Here is a 12,738-nt window from a genome sequence, read left to right as displayed (position 1 = left end):
ATCTACTAAAATCCATTCATTTCTGACTTGTACTTCTACTGGAATATAAATCAAGCTCTCTGTTTTGACAGTCTTTTTCAGCAATGTGTTTTTTTCATTTCTTGTAATCTCTGGCAGAGGTATACTAGTTGATGGTGCAATTTTCTTTTCAAATGGACATAAAGAGTTTAATTTGGGCAAAGGTAATGCAATTTGTTTACCTTTATCTGGCTTCTCTGATAATTCTTCTTTTTCTTCTGATTCTTCGTCAGAATTGGATTCTGGGTCTGAATCATCTTCTGTCTCACTTGATGACACAACAGTTGAAGAACTTTCGATTTCACTATAATGTTGTTCACTAGAAAAATCATCTTCAGAACAATTCATGCAAATATTCATTTTCTGTACAGGTTCTTCATCTTCATTATCTGAAACTTCTGTAAGAATATATACATCAGAAATTTCTTCTTCCGACTCTACTACAGACCAATCATCTTGAAATTCTTCAATATCTATACAAGCTTTGAGTTTACTAGATGATTTATGAGGACACTTTCTGGCAAAATGTCCTTCTTTTTTACAAATGAAACAACAATTGTTGTTTCTTGGGGCTGTTCTCTTTTTCAAATATCTGAATTTTTTGAAAGGTCTTTTTGGGTTCGATACTCTTTTGGGTTTGTATCTACAATACCTTTTGTATTTCTTCTTCTTTGATTTAAAAGGCGTCCATGGTAATACAGTTTTGCAGACATCTGAACTTGGGGTGATGTCATGTGCCTTCTTCTGCCAACACAAATATTTGACCTTTTCTGACACTCTAAACAGAAGATCAACCCAATAAACTTGTTCTAAGCTTTTCATTTGAACCTCAAGATCTTTCATGATCAGATCTCCTAAATTTCCTGGTAATTTTGATAAAAATGAAACTTTTTGAGCAATGTCATTGAACAGATTAGCTTTAAAGACTTTAGCCATAAATTCTTTACCGAATTGATCTAAATATTTTAGATCTTTTAGTTCCATGCGGCTAAGGTCAGTCAATAGCTGTTTCTTTTCATCTTTTGGTTCTGGCATAAACTGAGTTTTCAACAGCATTTCAAATGTAGCTAAACCTGCTTCCATGACTGCTATTCTCTCTGCTTCTGTTCCTCCCATCCACCAGTCAAACACTATTCCTGCCATCCTCTTTTCTGCTAGAATCATGATAGACACGTTGTCTAATCTTGTTGTGACCTGCATTTGATATAAGGCTCCTATCCAGATTCTAATAGACTCACCGGGATTGGATGAGTTATCTAGATCTAGAATGTAACCACTAGAATTTGTTGCAAACAGATCTTCTTCAACTCTAGGATATTTAACAGCTTCTTTCAGGATGTGAGCTTTATTTTGATTCTTTATTGATGGCATAATAAAGGATGGAAACTTTATAGCAGCTTGTTCTAAAGACATGACTTCCTTCTTAGATTCAAAAGGTTTTTCTGCTTTAAACGTTCTAGAAGATCCACTAGTTAATTTTCCAGTGTCTCTGGAAGTCCCTTCTCCATCACTTGTTTCTGGTGCTTCTTCTTCTAAATCCCAGTAATTTTGGGTTGTCATATCTACATGAAATTTAGGGATTTTCTTACCCTTTGTCTTCATTTTTCTTTTTCTTCTCTCCTCTCTTTCTCTTTTTTCTTCTTGTTGCTCTTCATACAACAATTTTAAATTCGCATTTATCAATTCTGCTTGTTGTCCTAAATTATCTAGAACATCTTTAGCATGGGAACACCAAGTAGTCAAATAATTTCCTACTTGATATACTTGTTCCAAGTCATTGGGCTCTTGTGAGTCATGTTCTAGAAAAGGTGCACAGTCTGCTCTTGTAGTGGGCTGTTTGGAAATTGATGAAGAGACACAGAATTTCATTTTTGGTGGCCATTTTCCTCCTTTGACAAATCTTTTATTTGCATACCTGTATTCTTCCATAGATGGATAAGTATGTACAAGTTCTAAACATTTTATTTACAGCTAGAAATGGTTTTTCTTCAGGTATATACAATTGTTTTTCAGACCAGGGTGTACTTGTGGAAGTAGACGGCTGTTCTTCTGGTATTGATAACTGTCTGTAAAAGGACCTTCTTCCACTTTGGACTGGACTTTCTACTGGTAATACATGTTTTTCTAGCAAGACTATTGGCTTGGGAATCCTAGGGTAAATAGACTGATTTGGAATGATTTTTACCTCTCCATCTTCAAGAGCTAATCTTTTAATTTTGTTGCTTGCATTATCTGAAGCCAAAGACTTATATTGGATGTACCAGTGATCGGGTAATGTTTCTTTATCATAATGCACACCTTCAATCTGTGCATTTCCTATCCCTACAGTCACACAGTCTTTCAACACCGGCTGTTTTAGTTTAGGATGTACTGTATTTGTTAACTGAAAAGAAGTTTGAACAATTACAGACAAGAATTCACTCTCATCTGCCATAGACAGTCCTTGCACTCCTATCAAGGCTTTCCAACATTCTTTAAGATGAATATCTGTCAGACTAATAGCATAATCAGGATAAATTGTTCCATACTGACAACCAGACATCAAATTTCCCAGTATTGTTCCTATTCTGGCATGATCATATTCATTGTGCCTTGAATCAAACAATTCTGCTATGCAGGGAGTATTTAATCCATGTCTAAATAGAGGAGCCAAACCAATCCTTATAGCTCCAAAATGTAAATAATGAAATCTTCCTTCCTTGGCATATTTTCTAAACTTTTTTATTTCATCTTCTGAGAATATATTTAATCCTATTATCTGCACATGTGGACCTTTAATTCTGATCTTAACTTCGACTTCTTTGAAGTAATATTTCTTAGAAATCTTAAACATTATTAGAACCGGATAAACTTCTTTAGTATCTAATGCAGGAGGGTTCCAGCTTTCTGGGTTTTCTACTTGTTCATGTTCATTTATCTCAGACTCAACATATCTATTTTCTACTTCAGATATTGATCTTTTATCAATGGTAGAGAAAGATCTTAAAAATTTGGCCATCATAGGATGATATAATTCTATTCCAGAAATTGACTGATAGAGCTTTTATCTACTCAGCACAATGTATAACAAAGATGCTTTTCAAAGGCTCCTGGCTCGTCTCAGGTTCTGTAGTTGGTAGGATTCCCTTGGTGTCTTTTCTCAGAACATATGCAAAAATTTCCTCGATTTGTAGCTTTTTCTTCAAACTTGCCCTTTCTGTAGCAATCTAGGAATTTCCTGTAGCAGTTTAAGGAAATTATAGAAAAAATGTGGAAAGGAGATAGTAGGTGATGAATTATGTTGTGGATGATGAAGGTAAACAAAATATGGTGCAGGAATGCCACCTGGGTCCTCTCAGAGTGATTGGGATGATGACTTGGATCGTGATGCAGATTGGAATATTTTAGCTAATTTGTTGTGTCTTGCGGTATATGCACATAAATCAATGTGAGAAAAATTACTTCTTTTGTTCTTTTCTCTTTCTTTTTCCCTATTTCTTTTATTTATTTTTTATTTTTTTGGGATTATTAGCTACCTCAGGGAGGTTTTCAACCAATGAGCCTGCTTCATGCGCATTGGAAGATGTTTTCACTGAGATCTCTTATTTTCTTTTTTCCTTCAACCTTACCAACTGCCTCATAGAGGTTTTTAGGTAGTGAGTCTACCTCAAGTGTCTCGAAGGAGATTTTCATTTAATATTTTTTTTTGTACTTGTTGGTCAAGAACTAAATGGGTGGGAGCTTTGATGCTATCAATCAGATTCGTTTCCTTACATATTGAATGTGTAAAGTTATTGCTATCGAAGGGCTTATTGTAAATATTCAAATGGTATCCACTCACTAGAAAATGGTATTTGTTTCTTATATATAGTCTTGATTTTGACAAAGTCATTATCATAACACTTCTCCACTAGTTAAGGCCCTAGCCATCTAGTCATGAGATTTCCCTTGAAATCCTTAAACCTAGAGTCATGCAAGATGACCTAATAAACCTCTTAGAAGGCTTTGGTTTTAATGCATTTTTCATGCCAAACATTTCTCTGCAGCTGGACTAATTATGTGTGTAACAAGTGCTGCATTCTATACTCCTATAATTCATTTAATTATCATATCTTATATTCAAACTATGCTTTGGTTAAATAAATGTCAAGCTAGGTTGTCATCCTCAGTGTGTTGTAATACAATTCAATTGAAAATAAATCTTTCTTCCCGTAGAATAACTCATAGGGGATTAAAAAAATGATTATTTTCCAAGTAGTGTTTTAGGCCTAAGTGGCCTCAACAACCATTTTTGCCCAGACCTTTTTGTTAACACTGATCACTTTGGTAAGAATGCTCTCTAACACTTGGTTAGTGATTTATATTTTCCCATTTTATTGGGGGTGGTATGGAGTGGACTGCTGATGAAAAATGTGGTGTTGCTTCATTATCCCTTCAATTAGATTGGAGGTGAACTAGGAGCCTTGGTCTATCACCATTTCTCTTGGAAAACTAAACTTGTAGAAGATATTTTCCCTTAATAATTTAGTCACTTTCTATTATATTTCTTCCTTCACTACCTACATTTCAACCCATTTGGTTAGGTAATTATTACATACAATGAAGTACTTTTTCTGTCCAAATGGGGGATCAATAGTCCCAATGAAGTCCATGCCCCATTTCTCAAATGGCTCAAAATGTAGTTGAGATTGAAGGGGAATTTCATCCTTCCAAGTAGGATTTCCCATCCTTTAGCACTCATCATATTGTAAAATGTATGTCTGGGCATCCTTGTGAAAGTTTGGTAAAAAGTATCTTGCTTGTAGGATTTTGTAAGCTATCCTCTTTACAACAAAATGACCCACATAGGGTCCATCATGGCTGGCTGAGAGGATGTTATAGAATTCATCCTCCCTCACACATCTTTTCATAATCTGATCAAGGCCTAACTTGAAGACATTTCCCCCAATCCAGGTATATAAGGCGCTTTTTCTGACAGTCTTACTTCTTTAAAGACATGTGAGGATGGAATTGGCTAGTAGTTAGATAGTTGGAAATGTTGGAAAACCATGGAGAAAGAAGTGATATGGTAAAAAATTCTCATCTGGGACCTGGGCATTTATGACTTCTTCATTTTGTAGATAAGGTTATTCTTGAAAGGAAATCTACATCAATATTATTTTTTCCTAGTTTGTCAACATCAATCAAGTCAAATTGTTTCAATAACAACAACCACCTAATTATGCAAGCATTCACATTTGGCTTATTCATTCAATACTTGAATTTTTCATGTCTAGTATGTACGAAGACTTGGAAACCTATGATGTAATGTCTAGATTTATTTAAATAATGTACAACAAAAGGAACTCTTTTTCATTTATTTTATATTTTAATTTAGGATTAGAAATATTTTTGCTAATGAAATAAATTGCATAAGGGAGTTTACCTTCAAATTTTCCTAATGCTGCCTCAATTTCCTTGTCTAATGCATTTGCATGAATGTGAAAGGGCAAGGTCCAATTTGGACCTTTAAGGACAAATGTTGTCATTATTTTTTCTTTTATACTCTTGAATGCTTCTTAACATCGATCTGTCCAATAAAACTCAACATCTTTGCTCAAGAATGAAAATAAACGAGAAGCAATTTTCTTGAAATCTTTTATAAATATTTGATAATATCCTACAAGACCTAAGAAGCTTATAACATATTTTTTCTTTTGAGGAATTTTTTTTTTTTTTTTTTAATGATGGCTCACCAACATCGAAGGCAATACACATATTCATATTCACTTGATCCAGCTGATGAACCCACTTAAGTTGATGACCTTGAACCACCAACAATAGCTAACGGGGAAGGAAACTAAGGCATAAGAAGGAAAGGCATCAATGCCCATTGATTCATAACCAATGAAATATACAATAGACGTTTGAGGGCCATTACTTTGCTAATATCAAAATCCATACTTTGAAGCATCAGTTTCATTTTGATAACCAGTCATCACTATTCCAGAGCCCCTAGATTCAAAAATATATTTTATGAGGGTCCACTTGGATTATTTTTAAGGAGAGGAAATGTCCTAGAATAATTCCCTCATTCATTAGAAATATTCATTTTTCATGGCTCAAAGAGAGGTTCATCTACTGACACCTTTGTAAGACCTTACTCAGGTTTGAGAGAGATGCCTCTTGGAAATCATCCCCATAGGGTTTGAAAACATCCATGAATATTTCTATTGAATCATGCACAAGATTAAAAAATATAATAAACAAAACCATTAGGAAAGTGGAAGGGGCATAACACAAGCTAAATGGGAGGAATTTGTAGGGAAAAAACCCCCAAGGACATGTGAAGGTAGTCTTGTACTGATTTTCACGACACATTTCGATATGGTTGTACCCACTGAACCCATCCAAAAACTAAAAGAACTTTTCCATGCAAGCACATCGAGGACTTGGTCAAGGAAAGGAAAGGGAACATTATCTTTTGTTGTTTATTTTTTAAGTTCTTTCTAGTCAAAACAAATTCTCCATTTGTATTCGGGAAAATAACCATGTGAGTCACCCTTTCAGTATCTTAGATCAGATAGTTGAATCCCGCATCTAATAATTTTTACAATTCTTCATTCACAATATCTTTTAATGCAAGGCTCATTCACTTTTGAGGCCGATGAATGGGTTTGTGATCATTATTGATGCATATGTGGTGAGTGAAAATAGAAGGATGTACTCCTTTCATCCCATTGTAGTTTCATTCAAATGCATCAATATGTTGTTTTAAGACAGTGAGAAGTTGGTCCTCTTAATTAGCTGAAAGTAAGGAGCCAATTTTCAGTGTTGTAGAGGGGATGGTTTCTATTGTTTTCATGTTGATTTTTGCTAAGAACCAAAAATCAACACATGTTCCCATGGATTGTCTTCGGAACAAATAGGATTCCCTGGAGATGATTCTTCTTTTAGCAATCAATATTCATGGCAACATGATATTGGTTTTGTAGAAAATAATCAATTAAATCATCTTCATCAGCTTGCTTTCTACAAAGCGTGGTTTCTAATGTACACATGGGGTAGGATAATGAGAGGCAATAATTATCTTTCTCTTCTTCCTCTACCCATGTAGTAAAGTCATTCTCAACAAGAGGTTGAGTTGGTGGGTATAATACAAGCTATTTTTGGGATTGCCCATTGGTGATGGTCATGTTTCTAGCCTTATAATTGATGTATGCATCAGTAGTATCTAACCATGGTCTCCCTAAGATGAGTGGATATCCATTAAACATGGTTTTGGTATAGAGGACAAGAAATTCATTGGGATACACTTAGAAGTCAATACAGACCAATACATCCTTTATGATACCTTTTCGTTTTAGCAAGCTACATCATTATAGTCATCCTTTCTAGATATCATTGTAGTTTAAATTTGAACATGGTTTCCATGGTCATGAATTTGATTTCAACTCCCAATTCAATGAGTTTTTTTGGAACTACAATATTATTTATGTGCACAAATACTATTGAGCTTCCAAAATTTAGGTATTTGGGAATGATTACTCACCCAACCATTAGATCGGTTAGCTGCCTTATGGCATTAATAATAGGGGAATCCATTTTCTTTCTTCCAGGACTTCTGAGACTATTGTAATTAATGAAATTTTTATAAATAGGAACATTTTTGATGGCTTGGAGGAGAGGAATTTTGATACACATATTCTTTAGTTCTCCTAGAAGTTCAACTTCTTCTAGGATGTATGCTTTTTGGGTTGTTAACCTTTCTTGATAAGGATATTTCTATTTGGTGTCCCGAGGTATAGGATCCTCCTTCTCTTCCTTGGTATTTTCTTTTGTAGAAGGTGGATGGACATCTAGAAGGACCTTCCTTAACCTAAGGTTGATTTCCTAGATTTCTATAACATAATTTTGGTAGGTAGTTTCTTCATTGTAGATTGGTTGAGCTTGCTTATTATTGGACTGTGGATTTTGTTGGGAAGGCATTTAGGGTTTCTTTGGAGGAATGTTCTCGGGTACCTTTTTTTGCTGAGGTGGAGGCATAAAAGCAGGTGATTGGGCCACCTGAGTCCTCCATACTTGTGATGGATTACCCCATTGAGGAGGTTAATTAAGATATGGATGGAAGGGAGGAATGATAGTTTGAGAATAATGTGTCCAAGGAGTGGGGATAGGTCAGGGTGAAGAATTGGGAGGGAACCAAGGTTGATAATGAAAATTATAATTACCATTGAAAGGATAAGGGAAGTTCATACCTTGTTGAAATTTCCTTGGAGCATAACTACTTAATGTGATCGTAAGTGAGTTGGTGAATGTCTCCATTGTCCAACAAGTTAAGTGTTTCTATTAGATGTTCCTTGGATCCTCATGTTAGAACTAGCTTCAAGGAGTCTGGATCCAAGGTGCAATTATGCACCCTTCTATAAGTCAACTGGAATCTCTCCTCAAATTCTTCTAGAGACTCATTTTCTCCTTGGACCATTCTAAATATTTCATCTTTGGTATCCCTTGCTCTATAGTAATCCTGGTATTTTTTATTAAAGTATTGCTACATTTGTTCCCATGTGGTAATGTTATTTCCTTCCAGGCTCATGAGCCATCAAAGGGTTGCATCCTTTAGGGTGGAAGGGAACAATTTGAGTTTTTTTCTCATCAATTGTGTTATAATGATAAGTGCTTCATACCATGGAAAACTCAAACATGAAAGTGTTAGGATCCTTTGTAATCAAACCATAGAAGTGTGGGAGAAAAAATGGTTTGTTGTTTTTCATTATAGCTTCTCTATTTGTTTCTCTAATGGAAAATTTAAACACTTATGGTTGTCTATCTTCAACCATAGTGTTGGTGGGGTGCAAAGGTATTTCTCCTTTATCAATCTCCTCAAATATCCTTGCTTGCTCACCAAAAAGGGCCTCAAAGGTCCCTGTGGATAGGGCAGGAAGCTCACAATTAGCTGAAAATGGCTAGCTGCTAGTGGAAGTGGGGGTTTTTGATAGAATTTTTCTTGTCTTGTCCCTAATTCTTGGATGCATAAAAGAAAAAATGTGTTTTTTTCTTTTTCTGTATTTTATGAAAGAAGATGCTAATGTGTTTTTTTCTTTCTGTAGGAGATTAAATTAAATAAAGAGAAAATAAACTAAAGAAAAAGGAGGTACATAATATGATGCCTCCATAGAAATGGTGCCAAAAAGTTATGGCCCCCAGCATTGCGACAACAATGCTACAACTTCCAAGGGTCTCAACTTTAATTATCAACCTAAGGTTCATGCATATTGAAGAGGGGCCAACACTTTATGTGCAATAGGCACTATCTCTTTCTCTTGTTGATTTTTATGTAGGTGGAAGCAGTGAACTAAAAAATAGATATATAAAGAGCAAGTTAACTAATCTATGCTATAGGAAAAATATAATTGTAGAAAATGACTTGCTAAAAGGAAAATGGCACACAAACCTAAGCCACTTGCAATGGAAGAAAGAACACTTTCAAACTTTTACTATATTCTCAATGAATAGAAAGTACACATGCACACTTCTATGTTATCTACAAGGAAAGGAAAAACATACTATTGAAATGAAATAATGTGAATTGAAAACCCTAATTTGCAGGAAACAATAGTTTTCTAAAGAAAATCAACAAAACCATATTCAAGGTATCTATACCTCAAAGTTCCATTATCATGGTCCCAGGAGTGTTTTAATATACTAAATAATTCAAATCATGAATTTATTGTGAAGTTGAGTGAGAATGGAGGGTTGGTTATAGGTTGCTATAGGAGTCCCTAATTTTTTTATAAGAGACAATCTAGTGAGCATGTAACCAAGAAAAATGCAAGTCTGAGAAGCAAGTAAGTTGTGGAGATGTTAGATAATGATAAAATCAACCTTATAAAAGCTTCAAGACAACTTGTTTCAAATTTACTTTAGAAAAACTAAACTTTTTGTGTTTCCTATAGCTGTAAAATTGGTTACATAACAAGAGAAAACAATGAACAAGAAATGAGAAAGACAATGAACAATAAATGTGTAACAACAAAAGAAATGAAGTAAATGATTGGAAACAACATTAAATAATTCTATTACTACAACCAAATTCTAATTAACCTTCTAATTGTAAGAAAATGTTTTTCATGAAAACCTCCTAATTAACCATGCATAAGTGCTATGAAAAAGTAACTTTCAGAAATGCTGTGAAAAATTAATAAAAACATAACAGTAAAAAAAATTACAAGAGGAATTAGGAGCTCTTGGGGTGGGCCTAGCCCAAGGATACTTAGAGTCCCTTAGAGGAAAACCAAACTAGAAGCTGAAATAAAACACCACTTCTATTAACTGAGAAATCGTTTTCACATTACAGAGTTAAAAAACTTTCTTGGAACTACAAATCTAGTTTTTCCTCCTATCCTTCATGCTCTTCTCTACATCTACTAGGATAATTGGGCCTCTTATTTATAAAATGAGTGGGAAGTAGCATCCTTTAAAGGAGGACTACATTTTCTTCTAAAAATCCCTATAAAAGGGGATATTTCTCCTGGCCCGCCTCACAACAACAAGAAGGGGCATTAAATTCCCTCAACCATCTAATTTGAGACTTTCCTGAAGTAGGGAAAAAGTCCCAAGAATACCTTTGGTGCTAAATATTCTTGAAATATATGCAATATCTCTTCAAATCTTGCACAGTAAATGTGGTAAGGCACCTAAAGTATGAAAAACCTTATTGGCTCTCCTAAGAACCCATTAAGCTAGGAAAGTGTGTCATTAAGTGCAAAAGGTGGGTTTAATATAGTTTTTATGTGCCTAGGATTGGATTGATGGGCCTTATGATTTACCTATTTTGGAGGCCCAACACTAATCTACACATTAAAACATTCCCAATGGTGTTAAAATTTCCTCAAATGAATTTCATATGAAAATTATGCCTCCCACAAGTTGATATACCCTATTGACTACCATGGTACAAAGTGGATTCCATGTTAGCCCCCATTAGTCACACATGTGGTCTTTAAATAAGTTTCTAGAGGGTCCAAAACCTTAACATTAATTGATGATTAAGCCCTGCAAAGCCCTAATCCTAACCACTGATCCAAATTTAAACAGGAACACAACAATTATAGATATAACCATAAATACAGAGATGCAGTAGAAATAACACTTCCTTTGATTAATATCAAATAATGAAATATGCTTACAAACAATATGGAAATGAGACTAGCTCGACAATGGTAGCTTATGTCTGAGAGGAGATGTGGTGGCTACATGCCTATGAACTGCATTACAATGAGGCTCAAGGGCTTTTTTATTATTGAACAATAAGAGCAAACCCTAAACAACCAAAACCCTAACCTGAGGAGATGTAACACCAAGAGTTTATGGGCCCCATTGGGGTTAGTTAGACAACCAACTTCCCGGAGTCGTGACTTGGTCATATTATCTCTGTTTGATGTGCATGATACCCCATTGGAAATATCTCTCTAAGGAGTGGAAAAGATGATTTTATTAATAACTCATTGGCGGTAGATTGCCAGAAAACGTAGTTTAGGGCCTCAAAACGGCTCCAGAAGTTTAGGAATCGAAAAAGTTCTAAAAATAGTAAACTGTGCTACAATTAAGGAAACTAAAAAACTAAAAGAGATAGTTGTGGGGGTCCAAGTGGGATAGGCGGGTGGCCACCAACATCTACCTGGATCATTACTCCCCCCTCAGGAAGCAATGGTCCCCATTGTGTTGAGTGCCTCCATGAGTTGGGGAAACTTCTGTTGAACTTGGTCCCTGGTGAGTTGTTCTGTAATCTCTGATGTGTCCGGTAATGGTGGGAAGCATGGTCGAGGGGAGTCCACATTGAACACTCGGTGTAATCCAAGGAACGGGGGAATGTTTTGCTCCAAAGCATTATTTCCCACAACCTTGGTAATGTTGTAAGGACCATATCGAAGTGGTCTGAGCTTCAGATGGACTCTTGTAAGGCGTTATTTCTACAAATGCAATGGGACTTTGTTTCCCTCTTGAAACTTGTGTGGCACCCGATGTTGATCATGTTGCTACTTGTACTTGGAATTTTACATATTGGAGCGACGATATAATGACCCATTGGGTAGAGGTGCTTTGGGAGTCAGATCGAATGAATGTTGGATCTGACAGTGCAATGGTACCCCTTTGGGTGAGGAGAAGATTTCTCTGTCTTCTTTCATGACCGTATCCAACTACTTATGCTGTGTGGAGGAACCCTTCCTGGGGGCCATGGATGTGGCTAGGATCTACCCCTTACTTTGAGAGAGAACTAGAAAGAAAATAAATTTCCTAGTCTGGGAGATGATCTTATTGCATTTCTTAGCAGAGATCAAAGAGGTGGTGGTAGATGGGGCTACCTCTAATATCCTGTATAATGAATTTCCCAAATAAATAATAACAGTGTGAGGCTTTGACTCATACATAGCATGTCGCTTCCACAAGTATGGTTGGCCTAATAATACATCACAAACATCAAGAGGTGCAACATCACAAAATATCTCATCTGTGAAGTGCTTGATGCTCTAGGGAAGGCGACACTACTGGCGGACTGGGGTATCTCATCCTTGGTGAAGCCACTGGATACTATACGGTTGTGGGTGTGGTGTAGGTAGGCTCAACCACTTCACGACCTATGTTGAAATGAGGTTCCTTTGGCTGCCACTGTCGACAATGAATTGCAATGGCGAACCCTTCACCCACATATGTGAGTGGAAAAGACGCCCCCCCCCTCTGGATCATCGCACTCAATCTTCT

This window comes from Pinus tabuliformis, chromosome 8 (genome assembly GCF_031772625.1).
Source record: "Pinus tabuliformis cultivar Carrire ecotype Pingquan chromosome 8, CPIR1, whole genome shotgun sequence".
NCBI classification, from domain to species: domain Eukaryota; kingdom Viridiplantae; phylum Streptophyta; class Pinopsida; order Pinales; family Pinaceae; genus Pinus; species Pinus tabuliformis.
The sequence above is the reverse complement of the archived record's forward strand: the minus strand, read 5'-3'. Positions refer to the sequence as shown.